Source organism: Pelodiscus sinensis, chromosome 3, assembly GCF_049634645.1.
Source record: "Pelodiscus sinensis isolate JC-2024 chromosome 3, ASM4963464v1, whole genome shotgun sequence".
In the NCBI taxonomy this organism is placed as follows: Eukaryota; Metazoa; Chordata; order Testudines; family Trionychidae; genus Pelodiscus; species Pelodiscus sinensis.
This window is the reverse complement of record NC_134713.1, coordinates 115,806,657-115,826,139: the sequence shown is the minus strand read 5'-3', so window position 1 is coordinate 115,826,139 and position 19,483 is coordinate 115,806,657. Positions and strand designations below refer to the sequence as shown.

General features: G+C 39.7%; 1 protein-coding gene across 5 annotated transcripts in view; it reads right to left on the bottom strand.

Moving 5' to 3' along the window:
• The window catches only part of PACRG (parkin coregulated), a 486,879-nt gene that overhangs the window by 143,906 nt on the left and 323,490 nt on the right, over positions 1–19,483 (bottom strand). The window lies entirely within an intron of this gene.

Below are 19,483 nucleotides of genomic sequence, written 5' to 3'. Positions count from 1 at the left end.
GGTTTCAAATGAGTGGCAAATAATGAAGAGGACAAGTGACTGATACATAGCAATCTGGATCAGTTGGTAAAGTAAGCATAAGCAACAATATGTATTTTAATGAGCTAAGTGTAAATCTATACATGTAGGAGCAAAGAAGGGTCTACACCCTAATTTCAGAATCAGGGACTATATCCTGGAAAATTGAATTTCAAAAAAGATTTGGGAGTCATGCTGAATAATTGGCTGAACATGAGGTCCCAGGGTGACTCCACCAGGATGGGAAGACTAGTCAGAGTCAATGGAAGGCGGCCTCCACTGACATTACCACTATGGTAAGTACGTCAGTTTCAGCTATGCTATTTGAGTAGGCTGTATTTACACTGGAAATAAGGGTGAACATGTGAGAGTAAATAACCACTGGAACAATTTACTAAGGACTGTGGTAGATTCTCCTTCCCTTTAAAATCAAGGTGGGACGTTGTTTTTAAAAGATATGCTCTAATTTAAAATGTATTTGAGGAAGTATTCTGGTTTGTGTTATACATGAGGTCAGACTACATGATTGCAATGGTCCCTCCTGGCTGTGGAACCTATGTTAAATTTGACCCCAGAATAAATTTTGATATTAAAATTAAAGAATCTCCTTAAAATGCAGGATTAGTAGTAGAAACATTAACAGAAGCGGTGGTACTGAATGCTGTTATAATAATTACCTCTGCAAGCCTGGTGAAATAGATCCACTAATAGCTTTCCATATCTGTGACAAATTTAACTGAAACCTTCATTTATCAGGAGATATTTTATTCATTAGTCATCTGTTTTGTGTAAAATGTTCTACACATAACAGACACATGGATTTAGTTCAATTGAAAATAATAGACAGGGATCTTGTACTCAATTATTTTAATGGCTTATATCAGTTCAGTTCTTTTCACAGTTCATGTAAAGAACTAAGTAACTCCTGAATGCTTGAAACACCTACAGTTTAAGTAGGTCTTTACTGCACTAGCAACCTTGTGTTCCTTTGCAGCAATACATTAAACAATGTAAATTCCATGAATGTACCTGGATTATAGTCAATATATATATTCAACCAAGAGACATAATACAGGCACCTTAAAATTCTTTTCAGGGTGGCAAACATGCACGACAAATACACACTTCTCCATGTCAGAGGATAAGGCCTTACATAGTAAGGACATGCATGCTTTCTCTTTTTTATATCAATCAGGGACCTGTATTAGCATTGCTGTGACACATGGCAATTGTCAGGCTGGGAATATGCAGCTATTGTAGCCATGGGCAAATGTTTTGAGCAGAGTTTCTTTCTTTCTTTCTTTCTTTCTTTCTTTCTTTCTTTCTTTCTTTCTTTCTTTCTTTCTTTCTTTCTTAGGGTATGTCTACACTACCACCCTAGTTCGAACTAGGGTGGTTAAGGGTATGTCTACACTACCACCCTAGTTCGAACTAGGGTGGTTAATGTAGTCATATGAACTTGCAAATGAAGCCCGGGATTTGAATTTCCCGGGCTTCATTTGCATGTTGCCGGGCGCCGCCATTTTTAAATGTCCGCTAGTGCGGACTCCGTGACCGCGGCTACACGCGGCACGAACTAGATAGTTCGGACTAGGCTTCCTATTCCAAACTATCTGTATGCCTCGTGGAACGTTTCTATTTTAAAATAATTTGATTTCTAACAAAAGTTATATAGGAATTGGAATTTCCAAAGATCTCTAAATACAGGACTGTTATTTTTACAATTTAGGAACAAGATCTAGACAACAAGGTATTACTTATATCGAAGTAATAGCCTTAATATTATATAGCAACATCCATGTGAAATTTAGACATCCAATGCTCTCATGTTATATTACCACTTTTCTAGAGCATACCAAAATAAGCAGTTGTAGATGTTCCTTTGTCACTGCTTGTGACATGGTTTTTTGATCCTTACTAATGTTTGTAGGGAATAGCTAAAACTACCAGGAAAAATGTCAACAGATGCTTACAGTTCCTAAAGGAATTGCTGAGGAACCCAGTCATGGGAAAATGCAGCTGATCTCAGTTGGATGTAATAGCTTCTAGAAAGCCTAATACTGCAAGATGCTGACTGAGCACTTTGGCCCCAATTTAGGAAAGCAATTAAAACACTTAAGCATGTGCTTAATTTTAAGTATGGGAAAGTGCTTGTTCAGGGCCAAAGCACAGCACTTTTAGACAGGTGAGGTTGCAAACCATAAACGTCACCATCCCTCTTTCAAGTAAAATATATTACTGGACTCACTTTAGTACAAAGACAAAGAGAAGCTCCAAAAAGCCCTTGTGTCTTGTAACATTTTAACTGAAAGAAGCCTTATTTGGCTTAACACTAATTGCCAAATCTATTTGTTCTATAGATCAGCCTCTTCAATGAAAAATTGCATGTAATTTCTTCTGGCTCCAGCCTGACTCATATGACCTGACAATCTGCCCCAATAACCTTTATACTAGAGCAAGTTCACTGTAAAGAAATAATGATTGGTCAACAAATAGTGCAACAGCCTTATCTGAGGGGGGCAACAGAACCTTAATCAAAGAACAATGAAATTCTAAACAGTGTGTTATGCATATGTTTAAAAATAATTACACTAGTCATGGAAAGTGCAAAAGACAAAAATTTATGAATAGAAAATAAGCCACATCTAAAGTAAATAATTGTTGTGAGAAGAAAACTGTACATATTTTACAGTATTTGCTATGCTTTTTCCATTTTAAGCATATCCTCCAACTAGCTAATTTAGAAGTTACAGAAAAATAGCTGTCGTAAAATGAGCTTGTATACTTATGAATCAAACACATTCATCTGAAAGATTTTTCAGAAAGAACACACTTAATGGTAATTATGACTATTTGTCTGAGCTGAAAGAGTGATCCATTCCAGGCATCAAATAAAAAATGGGTATTTTCTAAAGATAAAAAAGCTAGGAGAGCATGAATACTGTATATTCTTGTACTATCTTGTCTTTACTCATAATTATTTTTATAAACCAGTATTTTTAGCATATTACTGTGAAACAATATCTTCAGAATTTCCCTTTTTCCTGGCTGCAGACACACTTGTTGAGTTATTGACAGTTAAAAAAAAGTTAATTATCTTAATTGTTTCTCTAATGGCTTTCCTTCTTGTATTCTAAACAATAGATTTTAGACAATACTATGATTCTTAATTAACACTGAATTTCACAACATCCTATTAATATTGTGTAGCTACTTATATTTAATATGCTCCAGAATTCTGTCAACTAGAAGGGTGAAGCATGAAACAGAGTGTTTACTAGAAACGGCAAGATATATTGTGACCAGTCTAACTGCAATTTCTTTGTTCTTTTCCTAAATACTCTCATAAATATTAGAGTCATTCTCAAGTTCAACTGTGTGCAAAAATAAAATGTGGCAGAAACTTGGCCACATTGATATCAGTTGCCTTGTGTGATTAAGGGTACTCATCATTTTGTGCATTTGCTGGTTCTGTCAAGCTACTCTCAACATTAGTTGAGATAAATTGTCCTATTGAAAAAATTCAGTAAAGGGATAAATGAGAAGCAACATTTAAAGAACATTCTTGAATACTTGCAGCTAAAATTAGCACTCACTGCTCATTTTATCATTTTACTGTAAATGAAAACACTGCTTGCCATATTGTGTAGAAACTACATATAGTCACAAGATTTCAATGTTTATTTGCAAGTTTTTTAGTGTAAAGTGTCATCATCATCATCCAACTAGGTAATCATCAATGATTTAAGAAAATCTGAGAGCTCAGTAAGATTTTCTGAATTGAAAGCTATCCATATTTTTAAGGCAGATCTCCCACAAACATCTATATTATGACTAGATGCTGTTTTTTCTGGTCAAGCCACTTAGGAGATATATGGGGTTTTTAAAAAGGTAATCTTAATGTATTGGACATTCCCTAAATTTCTATGATACTTCATTATTCCAAAGCCGATTGATACATAAATTTCAAGCTGTTTTTAATTCACATAATTTGAAGCCGGAAGGGATCATTAGATCATCTATTCTGACTTCCTAATCTGTTGATTTTGATGCAGCTCTTCATACCTACCTGCAAGAAAACCTACATTCGGGTTTTATCTATCTGTCCATATCTCCAGTAGGAGCCCCAGTTTTCTGTCTTAAGAAGAATGGCCCCTTGAGGCCCTGTATTGATTATCGGGCATTTAGTAAGTTGAATATTTAGAACCTCTGTCTCCTCCCTCAACAACAAACTTTTATATAGTCTGCACTTTGCTTGAATTTTCTCAAAACTAGACCTGTATGGGGCCTATAATCTCATGCATGTGCAATAAGGAGATAGAGTGGTATGCTGCCTTCTGCACCAGTATGGTTACTTTGAATATTTGTCCCAACGGTCTGTGCAATGCCCTAACAACCTCTCAGCATATGATAAATGGCATCTTCTAAGACAGTCATAATTATTTCCCTGGATAACATTCTTATTTTTTCAGAGGACCAAGCAGTTGACAATCAATGTATATTTAATATCCTTGAAAGACTTTGCCAGAAGCGCATGAATGCAAAGCCAGAGACATGCACATGTTATTAGGACACAATGGAATTACTCTGTTATATTATCTCCCATAAGGTGGTGACCATCATGGGTTGTGTGGCACCAAATGAAATTCATGAGATACAATGCTTCTTGGACTTTGCCAGTTTCTACAGGCAGTTAATTATAGGGTTTTCTGGTTTGGTTGTTCCTCTGAGTGCCCCTTTGAAAGATGGGATCCCATTTTGTCTGGTCCCCAGAAATACAGGATTCCTTCAAATCACATACAAAAGGTAATTGGTTGTGGCCCCCATCTTGATCCATCTGGACCTGGCCAGACCATTTACAATGGAGGCAGATACCTCTAATTTCATGGAGGGAGCACGCCTCTCTAAAAAAATTGAACATTGTAAACTTGGCAACAAGGCCCCATTCACAATCCTCAAAGCCTCAAATTTTGTTTTTGGTATGGCAGTCTGTAACTTGAAACCTGTGATCCATTCTCTGCTGCCCAGTGATCTCTTTGGTGTCCTAGCCTCTCAGATCATTGGCAACCCAGCTATCTTGACCTTCATGTTCTAAGATGGGATTCTGTATCACAAGGAGCACATGTGTGTGCCTGAAAGCACATCAAGGCTTCAGGTCCTAAAACTCTGCACAATGCTTCTCTGGTATGACAATTTGGTTCCTCCAGAACCCAGGACCTGCTATCTAGAAGTTACTGGCAGTGGCTTTATGCTCTTCCATAATGGCTTCCATGAAGTCCTGCAGTCTTTGTGCTGCTCCACATATGAGACCATTTGACCTCCTCCAACACTTGTGCACTCTATCTTGGCTTTGATTCACCATTTCTGCAGAATTTATTATGGAACTGCCATCCTCCCAGAGGATTACTACACTTTGTATTGTGATCAGTCTAACAACAACTGATCATTCTGTTCCATGTCATGCCTTCCCCATTACCTAGCAGACAGATAGCCTTTTTTGTGGATAACATTTTGTTGTTTATCAATTAGTGTAGTGTGAGACTATGGATCCCAGGTCATGTCTGGTTTCTGGTAGGAATTTCTACGTCTCCCAGTTATCAAAGCCTTGGCTCCACTGTTTATCACCTAAACACAACCAATCAATCAGGTCCTTGAACAGTATCTGCATTCCTTCCTAAACTGTCACCATGACAGCTGCTCCTGACCTCAATGGCGAATTTGCTTAAAACAATGTCACTCTTGCCTCCATCTAGCAAATGTCCCCGTTTTCTTTGCTAACTATAGCTTATACCAGGGGTTCCCAACCTGGGGTAGGTATACCCCTCGGGGGTACAAGAAGCTTGTCAAGGGGGTATGGGGAATATTTGGTGGATAACTAGATTATCCTCACTGAAATATTCCAAAAGTAGTAGTGTTAGTGAAAAAAGTTGTGGATTCTAGAGTCTAGAATTTTTTTCCTTCCATATTGAATAGGGGGTACGGGAAGGTTTACTAAAAGCCAAGAGGGTACGGGGACCAAAAAAGGTTGGGAACCCCTGGATTATACCTTCATTTTCACCATGAGATTCCCACCAACTTGTCAGTAATTGGCAATGGTGGGGAGGGACGACAGAATTGCCAGACCCCTGGGTAGGTGGGGAGGCTGCCTTCAAGCTTCCAGAAGAGGCAGGGCTTTGAGTGGAAGGGGCAAGGCTGGGGACTTGCCTCCCCTTGCCAGCCCTTCAGCACCACCCAGATGGCACAGCCAAGGCTCCACTGGTGATTTAAAGAGCTCGGGGTTCTGGGTACTGCTGCAGTAGTGGTGGCAACAGCTAGGAGCCCAGGGCTCTTGTGAATCACCAGGCCTCTGTACAGTTGCCCTCTTTGCCCCCCCATGTCAGTGGGCCTGTACCTGCCACTGTCTGCCTTTTTGCTCACCTCCATAAGGAGCACCAAGAGCTCAGAAGAAAATGAGAAGAAGCTAAGGCAGAATATAAATCATACGCTTACTGGTAATGCCAGTTGGCTCCCAGTTTCATGTCTGCCCAAAACTGTAAATCAGCACATCCCTCAGTGAAGCTGGAACACCAGTACTTGGAACCTTACAGATCACATAAAAGATTAATTCTGTAACATTCTGACTGCAGCTACCAGAATCTCTTAAGGTTCACCTTGTGTTTCATGTTTCCCTTTTAAAACTATATGTTGAGAATACCTTTCTGTTTTACACCATTCCTCTGCTCCCCCTGCCAATAATCATTCATAGACAAGAAAAATACATGTTCTGGCAAGTTCTTGACTCCCACCGAATTTGGAAGAACTCCAATATTTAATAGCCTGGGAAGGATATAGCCCAGAGGAATGATCATGGGAACCCATGGCATACGTTCATGCCCTGGACCTCCTGCACACTTTTCTACTCAGAGAAACATTCCCGGAGCCCCAGGAATGTACCCTCAAAAGCAGGGATGAGAGTACTGTCAGGAGTTAAACCAGCTAAGACCAGGTACTGGCATGTTTCCCTGATAACTTCATTACTGGGAAAGAAATAGCTCAGTTGCACTACCCTGAAATTGCCTGATTAATCAGCAGTGCCTGGCCAGCTACAGGATCAGCATCTAGATTTGTAAGTCTAGCAGCAATAGTAGAGCATTAGCTGCCCTATGCACAAGTCTATAGATTTTCAGCCTCCTGTGCTTACCTTACCCCTTACCTTGCTCCTGTCCTGATCCAGACCTTATTCCAATTCTATACTAGCCAAGCTCCTGCATTGGAACAGCCCTGTGTCTGACTTCAGATAACTCAGTTCCAATCCTCAGCCCTCTTGACCCTTAGTTCTGGACTTCAAGCACTGACTGGTTCTGACCTTCTGCTCAGACCATTGCACATGCCAGCCTACAACTCTGTCTCTTATCAGGTTGAAACCTTAGCTTTGTCATTTCCTAGTTTTTGAGTACTTAATTTAGATTTTTGAAGAGGAGGATAAGGGGCAAATTAATTGTGGCCTATAAGGGCATACTAAGGAGGAAGAGATCTGATGTTTTGAGGCTTTTTAATCTAGCAGATAAAGGTATAACAAAACTCAACAACTGAAATGGTAGCCAGCAAAGTTCAAACTGCAGATAAGATGCAAATTTTTAACAGGGAAGGGTAGTTGCCAGAAAACAAACAATTGTTTCCTCAGCTGAGGTGAAGATAATATGACAGGCCACCTGCATCCTCTGACCATTTTGGATTTTTAATTCATATGGAATGTACAACTAAAAAGCATCAGACTCTTGCATGGGGCATTAGTCTACTGTTTTCCTGGTGGATGAGAAAAAATCTCAAGGGAAAAGGACAATATTGTGCATGGAATGGTCATGTAGTTCAGACAGGGAAATTCTCTTTCCTTCAAAATTGTCTCTGTCCCATTTCCCTGTTTTCTGTTTGTATATAAAAACTGACAGCCAGGTGCGGAGCCAATTTCTGTGATTTTGGCAACTTTGCATTGACTTTCACAGAAATATTCTCCCCAGAATAGAATCCTAATTAAAAATGTGTGATAAATAAATATAACCCACTTAGAATAAAACATGAACACAATTTTCAGATGCATATTTAAAATAAAAATGTCACCTTAATAAGCATAGTGAGATTGAAAACATATGTCCGCTCATATTGTACCATATTTGTTTGCAAACATATCTGAGATGTGGAGAATTATGTACACAATAAATATCACGTGAATTATTTAACCTGTCTTCTACATGTAGTGCTAAAAGAAATGAATAGTGTCAGTCCAAGTGAAATACTGTGTATATGCAATTCTGCTCTTGTGAAAAAGCACAGAACTGAGATACCATTCAAAAGGAATAATTTCTTATCATAATGATAATGGTCATTTAAAATAAGGAAGACTAACCTTTAGGCTCTTAATGTCATATTTTGGAACCTACAAATGGTTTTCAAAACAGCCTCAGGGTGTGTCTAAACTACAGGGCTCCGTCGATGGAGCCATGTAGATTAGACAGATAGGCAAAGGTAAATGAAGCCGCGATTTAAATGATCGCGGCTTCATTTAAATTTACATGGCAGCCGCGCTGAGCCGACAAACAGCTGATCAGCTGGCTCAGCGCGCTAGTCTGGACGCTCCCCTGCCGACATCAAAGTCCTTTGTCAGCAGCCCCGTTATTCCTCGTGGGATGAGGTTTACCGGGACTGCTGACAAAGGGCTTTGATGTCGGCAGGGGAGTGTCCAGACTATCGCGCTGAGCCGACAAACAGCTAATCAGCTGTTTGTCGGCTCAGCGCGGCTGCCATGTAAATTTAAATGAAGCCGCAATCATTTAAAGCGCGGCTTCATTTGCCTTTGCCAAAAAAACAAATCTACATGGGTCCGTTGACGGAGCCATGTAGTTTAGACGTACCCTCGGAGACTTAAGTGTACAAGTCCTACGGAAAAAAAATATACAAAATTTGATATGAGGACAACCCAGAACCCTGCACAAGAAAACAGCCCTCTCTGATCCCTCCCTGACATATCTGGAACTTTATAAGAATTCTGATTTATGACCACATCAAATATTAACTAAGGCTCACAATATATCTGTGAGGTACCACAGCTATTCAATTCATTTTACAAACAATGATAACATGAAGCCAAAGATGATGTGATTTGCTGAGTGTCACACAGCAAGTCAGGTGTCATTCTGGGAACAAAATTTAGAAGTGCTAGTTTTTAACCATGTGCTTTAAGCATTTTTCAATATTCCTTTGCTTGGGGCAACACAGCATAAAAAAATAGCTAGATTGATAAAAGGACTACCATTTTAGCCACCTAAATCTCAGAGTCAGGTCCCAAAGGGATTCACAAATTGTCCATTGGCTGACACCAAATGCTGTTGGTGCCTAAACGTTTGCTGTAAAAGTTCCTTAAATGTTTTTGCTTCTGTCTCTAACATGCACACAAGATATCTCAACTTCTAAGCCTCAGAGTGATTCACAAATGAAGAGAAGATAGACATTCCTCCACCTAATTCACCTGTGAGGTCCAATCAGATAAGTGTGACTAAGAACTTGCCTCTTGGATTGAGCTCCAAAAGACAAGCTTACCAAAGACTTCTGGGCTCCCTTGTAATTTTTAGCCTACTAGGTCAGAAGACACTCACCTAGGATGTAGGAAAGTTCTACTTAAGTTCTTGCTAATTAGGAGAGGGAATTTGAATTAGGACCTGCCACCTTCCATGAATGTGTCTTAACTGGTGACTAATGGGATATTGTGGTGTTTGTGGATATAATGAAAGAAACACTGAGGCAGAAAGAGAGAACAAGAAAGCATGCAAATAACTCTGTTACCTGGCAGTTTGAGCACTCACCTGAAAGGTGAGACACCTAAAATCCAGTTCCCTGCTCCAGTGAATTTTTTAATTGGAACATTTCAATAGGAGAGACCAAAGGCACCCCGTGTAAGTATAGCCCGTAGATAAGTGGTTCATCTGAGAGGTGGCTAGTCCCAGTTCAGAGTCCATTACCTCATCAAGCAGAGAAAGTAGCTGCACCATGGGATGTCCACATCCAAGATGAGTACTTTAAGCACTGGCCTGAAGTTTCTGAGTGAGTTGCTCCCTTTCCCTGGCTTTTTGCAAAAATAGTGTAAGTGCCTAAACCCAAGAGAAAGTGTGTAGCTGAGAAGCACAGAGATGGGCGTCTCTCTGCAGTCTGGATTTAAGTACCAACAGAGGGGCAGGATTTGGAACACACATCTCAGATTGGCATCTCCCATTGACTAGTTTAGGCTGGGAGAGACCTACCATGGTGTTTTTTGTGAATCTCATTCTGAGGCTCCCATCTCTCTCCATTCATTGTATAGCAAGCCTAGGTGTCAAACTCAATCATTGTGAATCCCAGGGACTTTCATGGTACCTAGAAGTTAGGTGTGGTGATGCTCAGCATCAGCACATCTAAGTTGTTGCTAATGTAGCTCCGCATAACATCCTGGTTACAGTGCATGTTCTTTGACTTGGTGAACCTTACATTTTCATTTGTCAGACATTAAAGATTGCAAATTAATTATGTTATTAACATATCAAAAGTAAGTGTTAACATCTATTTGATCACTGCAGAGTCAATTTTAACTTACAAAGGTTAATATGATATTTTTAGCTAAGAAATCAGATAGCAATTTGAAATTATCTAGCAATTCTAATCTATATTAGAATTAGGTATAATCTATACCTCTTTATACATGTTAGAATGTATTTACAGCTTTTGATTATAAATATTTGGAAAAGTTTACTAAATAAACTAACATTTAAAATACCATTTATCATCTCAACACAGATTACGTTCTCTAATTAGAATATAATAAAGAAAATATTTAGTTTGAAACAACATCCAGCAAGTAAGACCAACTCGCAGCAGAGTTGACAACTGACAGAAATGGATGAGCCACCATCACTACACATATACAAGAATATGTTGGATAGAAGTATTAAGTAGTTCTGAAAAATTCAGGGGGTCAGACAAGATTACTGTTTTTTTTTCTGGTCCTGCTTTTTATGTTTCTAGAAAAGAAAAATACTCCTATGTGAGATGTTGCTATGGCTCGGAATTAAATTACTGAAGACTGTGACCTGTAGCCAGCATTTCTAAACTGGACATCTGCTGAAGCACAGATATGAAAAATGAGAAATAAATGTGAACTTTTCAATATGTATTTTACAATATTCATTGAAAGAATGGTTACTCTGCTTAGCTTTACAGAGACCTGTAAATCATTTAGCCTAGAAAAGTAATGAAACAGAACTATTCTTTGAAATGACTGGAAACGATACCATTACATAAAGCATATTGTCTAAGGCCATGTATTCACTAAGGGGAAGATCAACACTACTGATATCGATCTTCCGGAATTGAATTTAGCGAGTCTAGTAAAGACCCACTAAATGAAACTCAGAGGGTGTCCCCATCAGCAGCCGTTACTCCTGCTCCTTCACAGGAGTACTGGCCTGGGCATGAGGTTTTTCTTCAGAGCATATTCATTCATATGCATTGATAACTTGCTGCCTTCCGTAATGAGCATGAGGACTTTGAAGAACATTGCCGCTTTCTAAATTCATAAACAATTCTGGAAATACTTTTACTCCATATGCATAGAGTACTGACCACCTGTAGGCACAATTTATTGCTTCTGTGATTTAGTATTCCTTTGAAGTCCTGACTCTTCCGCCTACTGCATGGAATACATGTTCTGTGCAATCTAGAGTAAGCATGCATCTCCACCATAGTTGTTCCAGTAGTTTAATACCTCACCTAACAGTTCAGTTACCTCAGGTATCCTGGGTCATGTTTCCTATGATTAAGGATTGGATGAATGGGGGTGGGTGAGAGGGAGATGTCAGGCTCATTAAGGGTGTGTCTAGACTACTGAGTTTTGTCGACAAAAGTGGACTTTTGTCGATAAAACTATACCAGCGTCTACACTACCGCTGAGTTCTGTCGACATAACATCGACAGAACTCAGCAGTTTTGTCGACGCTGGTATACCTCATTTTACGAGGCATAACACCTTCTGTCGACAGAGTTCTGCAGCTTGCTTTGTCGACAGAACTCAATGTGTCTGGACGCTCTTTGTCGACAGAAGTTTTGTCGACATATACTGTCGACAAAACTTCTGTCGACAAAACGCGGTAGTCTAGATGTACCCTATGTAAGATAAGGTTGATAGAAGGTTACACTGAGTTTTTAAAAATTTAGCTACAGTATTAGACAGTGTGTGTTGGAAGCCCACCAAAACCAGTCTTCAGCCCGCAGCTGTTTTGTATCAGTCAAATGTGGTCCTAAATTAGTGAAGCTGCCCATTGAAGTATCACCCTAGTGCAGGGGGATCATCTAGTCATGCATAAATGTGAGGTGGGATGTGTGTATCAGGCTTAACTAACAGGGCCTCAGAAAGTCAAAATGTTAAACGTCTGGGGATTTTCCATTCCTTCTCATCCTGGAAATACAAGTGGGAGTTCAGTGATGGTAGCTTTAAAGAAATTATAATTATTACTACTTTAAATTATAAAGTACCATAGATCAAATGCGCAAAGTGTTTTAAAGGAAAAAATAGGAATCTGCCTGAAGAAGCTTTTGAAATGCGACCAAAATGCATGGAGTAAGTTATAAGTCTACATATATAATGTTGAGGATTTAGTTTAAATTATTGTTTTTAAAACCTGTCCCTCTCTGAATATTGCTATTTTTGTTCTGTTTTGTTTCCAAAATACTGTATATAGTTTAATCTACAGAGTTTTTCACATGTTGTTATTGATCACTACTGAATAACATAAATTGATGGCATGAAAACATTTTTGCTTTATAATGAATTGATGTAGCACAGCCATTAGACTGCTTTGGTTTGACAGCATATAATAGTTGTTAAAGTAGATCAATGAAACTTTCATTTACCTGACTACATTATATAAAAGAAATATTCTGTGTGTAATTGTCTAACTCTTATCAAACAAACTTCTGCTTCTAATGTTCATTCTGTTATATATGTGACTTTGTGCACAATTATAGTTTATATCAAGCTTTGAAGATTCTTTTTTATTCTCTTTAGTCTTATTTCTCTTTAGTGCTGTCACAACAGCACACATTTTATTCTTCTTGTTCTTAAACTGTATTTATCTAAGACATCTTACAGATCTATGAAAGAATTTAAAAGAGGAGATGCACAGCAAAAATTTCATGATCCAAAAAACAAAACAGATGTTATAGTATGTGTCTTTTTCCCTTCCTCCCACCCCTCAAAAAACAAGGGGGAAAAAAAGAGAAGACAGAAATAAGCATAATAAAAATATGCCATATTTAAGTGAAAAAGAGATTCAAGTGGTGCTATAAGGTTCATAATAGGCCTATGTCATTGTCATTACATTTCTTTTCATGACCTGGAAGAATAACCATTGGGTCTCATTATGTACATCAGAGAGAAATATTAAAAGCAAGCAAGCAAAGCAGCATCAGTAAAACTAGATATGATATAAGAAGTCACGTGTATTTTGTATTATGTCTGTGATTATAATTGCTTCACCTGAACAAAAGAGTACTTCAAATTTACTTTGAACTTCCATAAATGTTCAAAATAATTTTAGCACTGAAAGAAAGATAACAAGGCAGTTAGATGTGAATTCTTTCTTTTTTCTTATAAAGTAATTCCACAGAGAACTGTCTAGGCCCTCAGAGTTAGGACAGAGGTTAAGGTTCTGTTTCTATTGTAACTCTTTTTCAGTTGCTCATAGTATACTTACAGTACAGATGCTGTAATTTGTTAATAACTACACAATAGACCATAACAGCTCACCTAGAGATAATAAGCTTTTAGGACTGACACATATGCACACTGCAATCAAATTTTATTCTTTCAGGAGTCTACTCAGGAAGCTTTTAGCAGCAATGTCCGTGGTACAAGACTAATATAACTTTTTGCATTAGTATGTTACCAATGCTTTTTAGAAGACTAATATTGACAGTTTAGTTGTGATTGAGATTTCTATCTCTGCAGATATTGATATTCACAGTAAACATGGCAAGTTAACTTTTTAATCTGCTGTACTTGTCCCTTACCAGGGTATAGTTCTTTACTTGGTTTTTTAAATTATATGTGTTATTACTTATATTTGTATTACAATAGCACCCAGAGACTCCAGTCAGATTGGGGTCCCACTGTGTTATACATTGTATAAACCACAAAGCAAAAGAAAATCCCTGTCCTAAACTAGTTACAATATAATTTAAGACAAGAATACTGAGCTAGATGGACCTTTGTTCTGACCCAGTATGGACATTCTTATGTTCAGCGCTTCACCACCCTCCTAGTAAAATAGTTTTCCCTAACATCCAACCTCGACCTCCCCCACTGCAAATTGAGAATATCTGGGAGCACAGAACCTCACCCACTACACCTTTCCCAGAAGCCTGGCAATTTTGTTGGCCTCCCTGAGTACAAGAAAGGTACTCTGAGCATTATGCTTGGAGTACCTTTCCCAGACCTGAAGAAGAGCTCTGTGGCTCAAGTCTTGTCTCTCACACCAGCAGAAATTGGTTCAACTGGAGATTTTACTTCACCCACCTTGTCTCTCCAAAACTTCTCTGGGAAGGAGAAACAGCAAACTGTATCCATGCCCTCTCTACAACCTTTAAAAGTACTCTCTGAGCCATAAAGTGGTCCACTACCCACTCCAACTCTGATTTTTTATTTACTCTCCACAGAATTTTTCTTGAATAGAAACAATATAGCCCCAACTTATCAGAGATGCTGGGCCTGATTCTAGTCTCACTTATTATGTCCCATTATAAATCCCCAAAGAATTTGCCTTGGTGTGAATTAGAATTAGCAATCAGAATCAGGCCTACTGCATGCTAAGGATCCAACAGCTGAATCAGATACCACATTTAGTCACTGAAAACTCTTATTCTCCAATTATTTAAAAATTAGAGCAATGTGTAGTAATCAGAATTAAGTTTCTAGGCACTGGATAGAGTAAATAACTAAAATTTTCAGTAGCTTTTAGTTTGTTTTCAAATACCAAAAGACATTCAACCATCAGCAGACAGAGCCTGCAAAAAGTCACTTCGGCAAATAAAGATCTTGAGGTACAGTAAAAATTAATTTGAAATTTTTGAATGGCTTATAATTGTGTCCTTTTGTATCTTAAAACATATAATTCTTATATGCCTGATTCTTATAATTGACAATAAGTGTACTGAATACTTATATGGTAGAATAAAATTTCAGCCTAAAGAAAATATTCATGGCTGCATCAGGAAGAGCTGAAAATAAGATTTTATGGATGTGTTGAAAAAGCATAATGTCAAATGTGTGCCACTGTAACATTTAACGCTTTGTGACAAGTTTAGTATACTGAGGCTAATGCTAGCAAAATAATCCTCCTGGGGAAAAATCTTACTTCTTTTGTCTTTTATTTGGCCAAATAGTCTAATAATAAAATAAACATTTACAGAAAAACAGTGCATGATATCTTGTATTTTAGCATGATGTCTGAGTAGGGCAGAGATTGGTGATGTATTTTATATATTTCCAGAATATCTTGAGTGCCAACAAATGCTGTTGGATAAATATCAAAATATTATATTTGACGTTGGGGTTGCAAAACCACATTCACATCCAGAGTTGTGCTCAACCAATTCAGCAGTAGAATTTTTGCTAAATTAAGTAAATGAGTAAGTGCTGTCCTTGTGAGTGAGTGCCCTCCTCCTTTTGCTTGAAGGCCTGTCCCTACTCGTATCTGAGTGCTCATTTAGAACTTTCTCTTATGAATATACACCTGGAGAAACAGCATGGGGACAAAAAAGAACAACAGACCTGTGACAAATGGGAGTACTCTAAGGCTGACTTATCATTCTATATTCTGTAAGCTGCCCTGAAGGCGCCAAACCGGGGACATAACTGAATAAGGACCGGGTGATTAACCAATTAATAAGAGGATTCACTTAGTTAGTGGAGGACAGTTAAAAGGGTGACAGGGAGAAGGAGAAGCTGGAAGGATGGGCAAAGAAGCCCAGGGTCTCAGAGTGGTGAGATCTTTTCCCCTCATCTCCTGCCTAGAAAATAAATAGAAATGGATAACATTTGTCTGAGTGGACACAGACCCATATAGGACATTATAAATAAAGCACATGCTGTTGAAACCGTATGGCAGTTTGTGAGGACCTTTTGCAAAGTGAAACATAAAAGGAAGGGGAGCCCACCCTCTAACAGTGTCCTTTTCCTCCTGGCTTCAATGCACAGAAGTCTAGCAGAAAACCCCACTTAGGCAATGTGAGGAGAAGAATATACATTCCCACTCCTTCACTTTCATCTATGAGGATAGTCAGGGAAAATGCAACCTGGATGAGTCCGCATTCCCTCCACTGTGCCCCAGTCCCTCTTGACATACTGGAAGAAAAGAGTTGGCAAAGTTTTCTGACTATTTGTCCCCCACAATGTGCATGGGAAAGGAAACACACTCTCCCTGCCCATCACTAAAAAAACATGGGATGAGTAAAGAGAGGGGTCCTCCATGGAGAGAAAAAGGACCCTTCCCAAAACACTGAGGGTATGTCTACACTACAAAGTTAATTCGAACTAACAGACGTTAGTTCGAATTAACTTTGATAGGCGCTACACTAGTGCTCCGCTAGTTCGAACTTAATTCGAACTAGCGGAGCGCTTAGTTCGAACTAGGTAAACCTCATTGTACGAGGACTAATCCTAGTTCGAATTTACTAGTTCGAATTAAGGGGTGTGTAGCCCCTTAATTCGAACTAGTGGGAGGCTATCCCTCCCCAGCTTTCCCTGGTGGCCACTGTGGCCAACACCAGGGAAACTCGTCTGCCCCCCTCCTGGCCCCGGACTCCGTAAAGGGGCACGGGCTGGCTACGGTGCCCGTGCCAGGTGCAAGCCTGCCAGCACCCAGCCAGCAGACCCTGCACCTGGCACGGATCGAGCCAGCCACCCGATGCCCCCCAGCCCTCCGCCTCTTCCCGGGACCAGACTGGCGGCTCTTGGGAGCTTGCCCAGGACCGCAAGAGGTGGGCACCCACCTGGTCCGGTGCAGACATCGTGGACCTCGTCCATGACCTCCGCACTAGGCACAGGAAAGCGGCCGTCTAGGGCAGGAGAGCTGCCAGCCTGGCCACCCAGGAGCAGGTTGGCATGAAAATCAAGGTGGTCGACTGAGACCCCCGACCCTGAGCCCTGAGCTTAGAATGGCTGTACTGGATCAGACCAAAGGTCCATCTAGCCCAGTAGCCTGTCTGCCGACAGTGGCCAACCCTAAGGACCCTGGAGGGGATGGACCGAAGACAGTGACCAAGCCATTTGTCTCGTGCCATCCCTCTCCAGCCTTCCACAAACTTCAGGCAGGGACACCACTCCTACTCCCTGGCTAATACCACTCCATGGACCCAACCTCCATGAATTGATCTCACTTCTCTTTAAACTCTGTTCTAGTTCTAGCCTTCACAGCCTCCTGCAGCAAGAAGTTCCACAGGTTAACTATTTGCTTTGTGAAGAAGAACAACTTTCTGTTATTAGTTTGAAGCCTGCTACCCATTCCTTTCATTTGGTGTCCTCTAGTCCTTCTATTATGGGAACTAATGAAGAACTTTTCTGTATGCACCCTCTCCACTCCACTCATGCTATTATAGATCTCTATCATATCCCCCCTCCTCTCCTCTTTTCGAAGCTGAAAAGTCCCTGTCTCTTTAGCCTCTCTTCATATGGGACCTGTTCCAAACCCCTGATCATTTTAGTTGCCCTCTCCTCTCCCACCCTCTCTCTTCCCCTCTCCCACCTCCTTTTCCTGGTCTCCCCCAGTTTTTTCAATAAAGAGAGATTCTATTTTTGAACACAATTGTCCTTTAGTTTGTACATCAGGAAGGGGGGCTAGGGAGGGGTAAATGGAAGGAGGTGAAGGTGGAATGGGGTACGAGCCCCCGATGGGGAGGACTGGGCTGGCTCTGCGGGCTTCTGGGGGTGGAACCTCTCCTGCAGCCCCCCAATTGCCCCCTCTCCCCAGATAGCAGCCTGCAGCAAGTGCAGCCGGTCTGATGGCCGAGTGCTGTGATGTGCCCAGTGTGGGTACTCTGGGCAATCCAAGCCAGGACTGCTTTGCAAGCGGGGCACCCCTGAAATTATCGCTGTAGTGTAGACATACCCAAGCACATGAGTGCTGAATAGTTTGAATAACTTCATATGTTAGGAACCTGAAACACAACTATGATCTATCCTGTTCACAGCAGTCCATTCTCTTTTTTTATAACACTGCTTTAGTTAAATACATAACTGTTAGACTATTTCACTGCTTTATTCTCCAGCACAACACTCCCCACCCTGTCCTGATCTACACAGCTGTTAAAGCAACAAGATTTAACAAGAAAGGCAAACTCTTAGCTTTATGCATGGTGACAATTCATTGTCCCTGGTTTCTTCATAGCTCTCCGTTGGAAAACAAAGTACAGAGACTGAATCTCTATGCTTAGTTACAATTTTTTGTTGTTATGCAGTGTAAAAACCCTTTTACAAATAATTTAATTAAAACTGGAATGCACAAAACTAAAACGTTCACATAGTCACGAACTGTTACTCTTGCCTTATTCAACCTGAGCAACAACAACATAACATAGTAAATAGAGTTTAGTGCTATTCTTTTTGGCTGTTTAGAATTATGAATCCAGGGTCGAATTTCAGGGGATGTTGGTTTTGGTTTCTGAACAGCAAATATAAAGTTTCAGGCTTAGTTGGATATCAGATACAAATTAACACAATAAGATACCATACCGATTGTTGAAAATATGTTTGATTTTTATTGGGTTGCTTGTTTGTTTTTTATAGCAGGTATGATCCAATCAGTTGTGTACATCTTTATGTTTGTGTAGTGCCAGCAGCAGACATGAGCCTTCCCTACCATTCATCTGACACCACAGCACCAGGGGAAACAGTCTTGCTCACATCCTGCCTCAGGCTAAATTTTGGAAAATGGGGCACAGTAGATAACTCACCATTTAAATTATATATTTCCTTTTGATGTGTTGTATTTGGCCCTAGATCCTGCAATTGGATACACTAAATTTGATCCTTGTGTCGGTAACCCAACTAAAGTTTATGGGGCTCCACAGAGGTTAAATGTGGACTTTTATCACAACCCTATGTCTTACAACTCCCGGAAATCCACGGCTCTCCTTCATTCCACTCTTTACACATGGTACATGGTCTAAAGCTTATTAGAATGCGTTCACTGTTTAATTCAATGTCCTTTACTTACAGCAAAATGCAGGACAATGTAGCACTTTAAAGACTAACAAGATGGTTTATTAGATGATGAGCTTTCATGGGCTAGACCCACTTCCTCAGATCAAATAGTGGAAGAAAGTAGTCACAACCATATATACCAAAGGATACAATTTAAAAAAATGAACAAATATGAAAAGGACAAATCACATTGCAGAACAGAAGGGG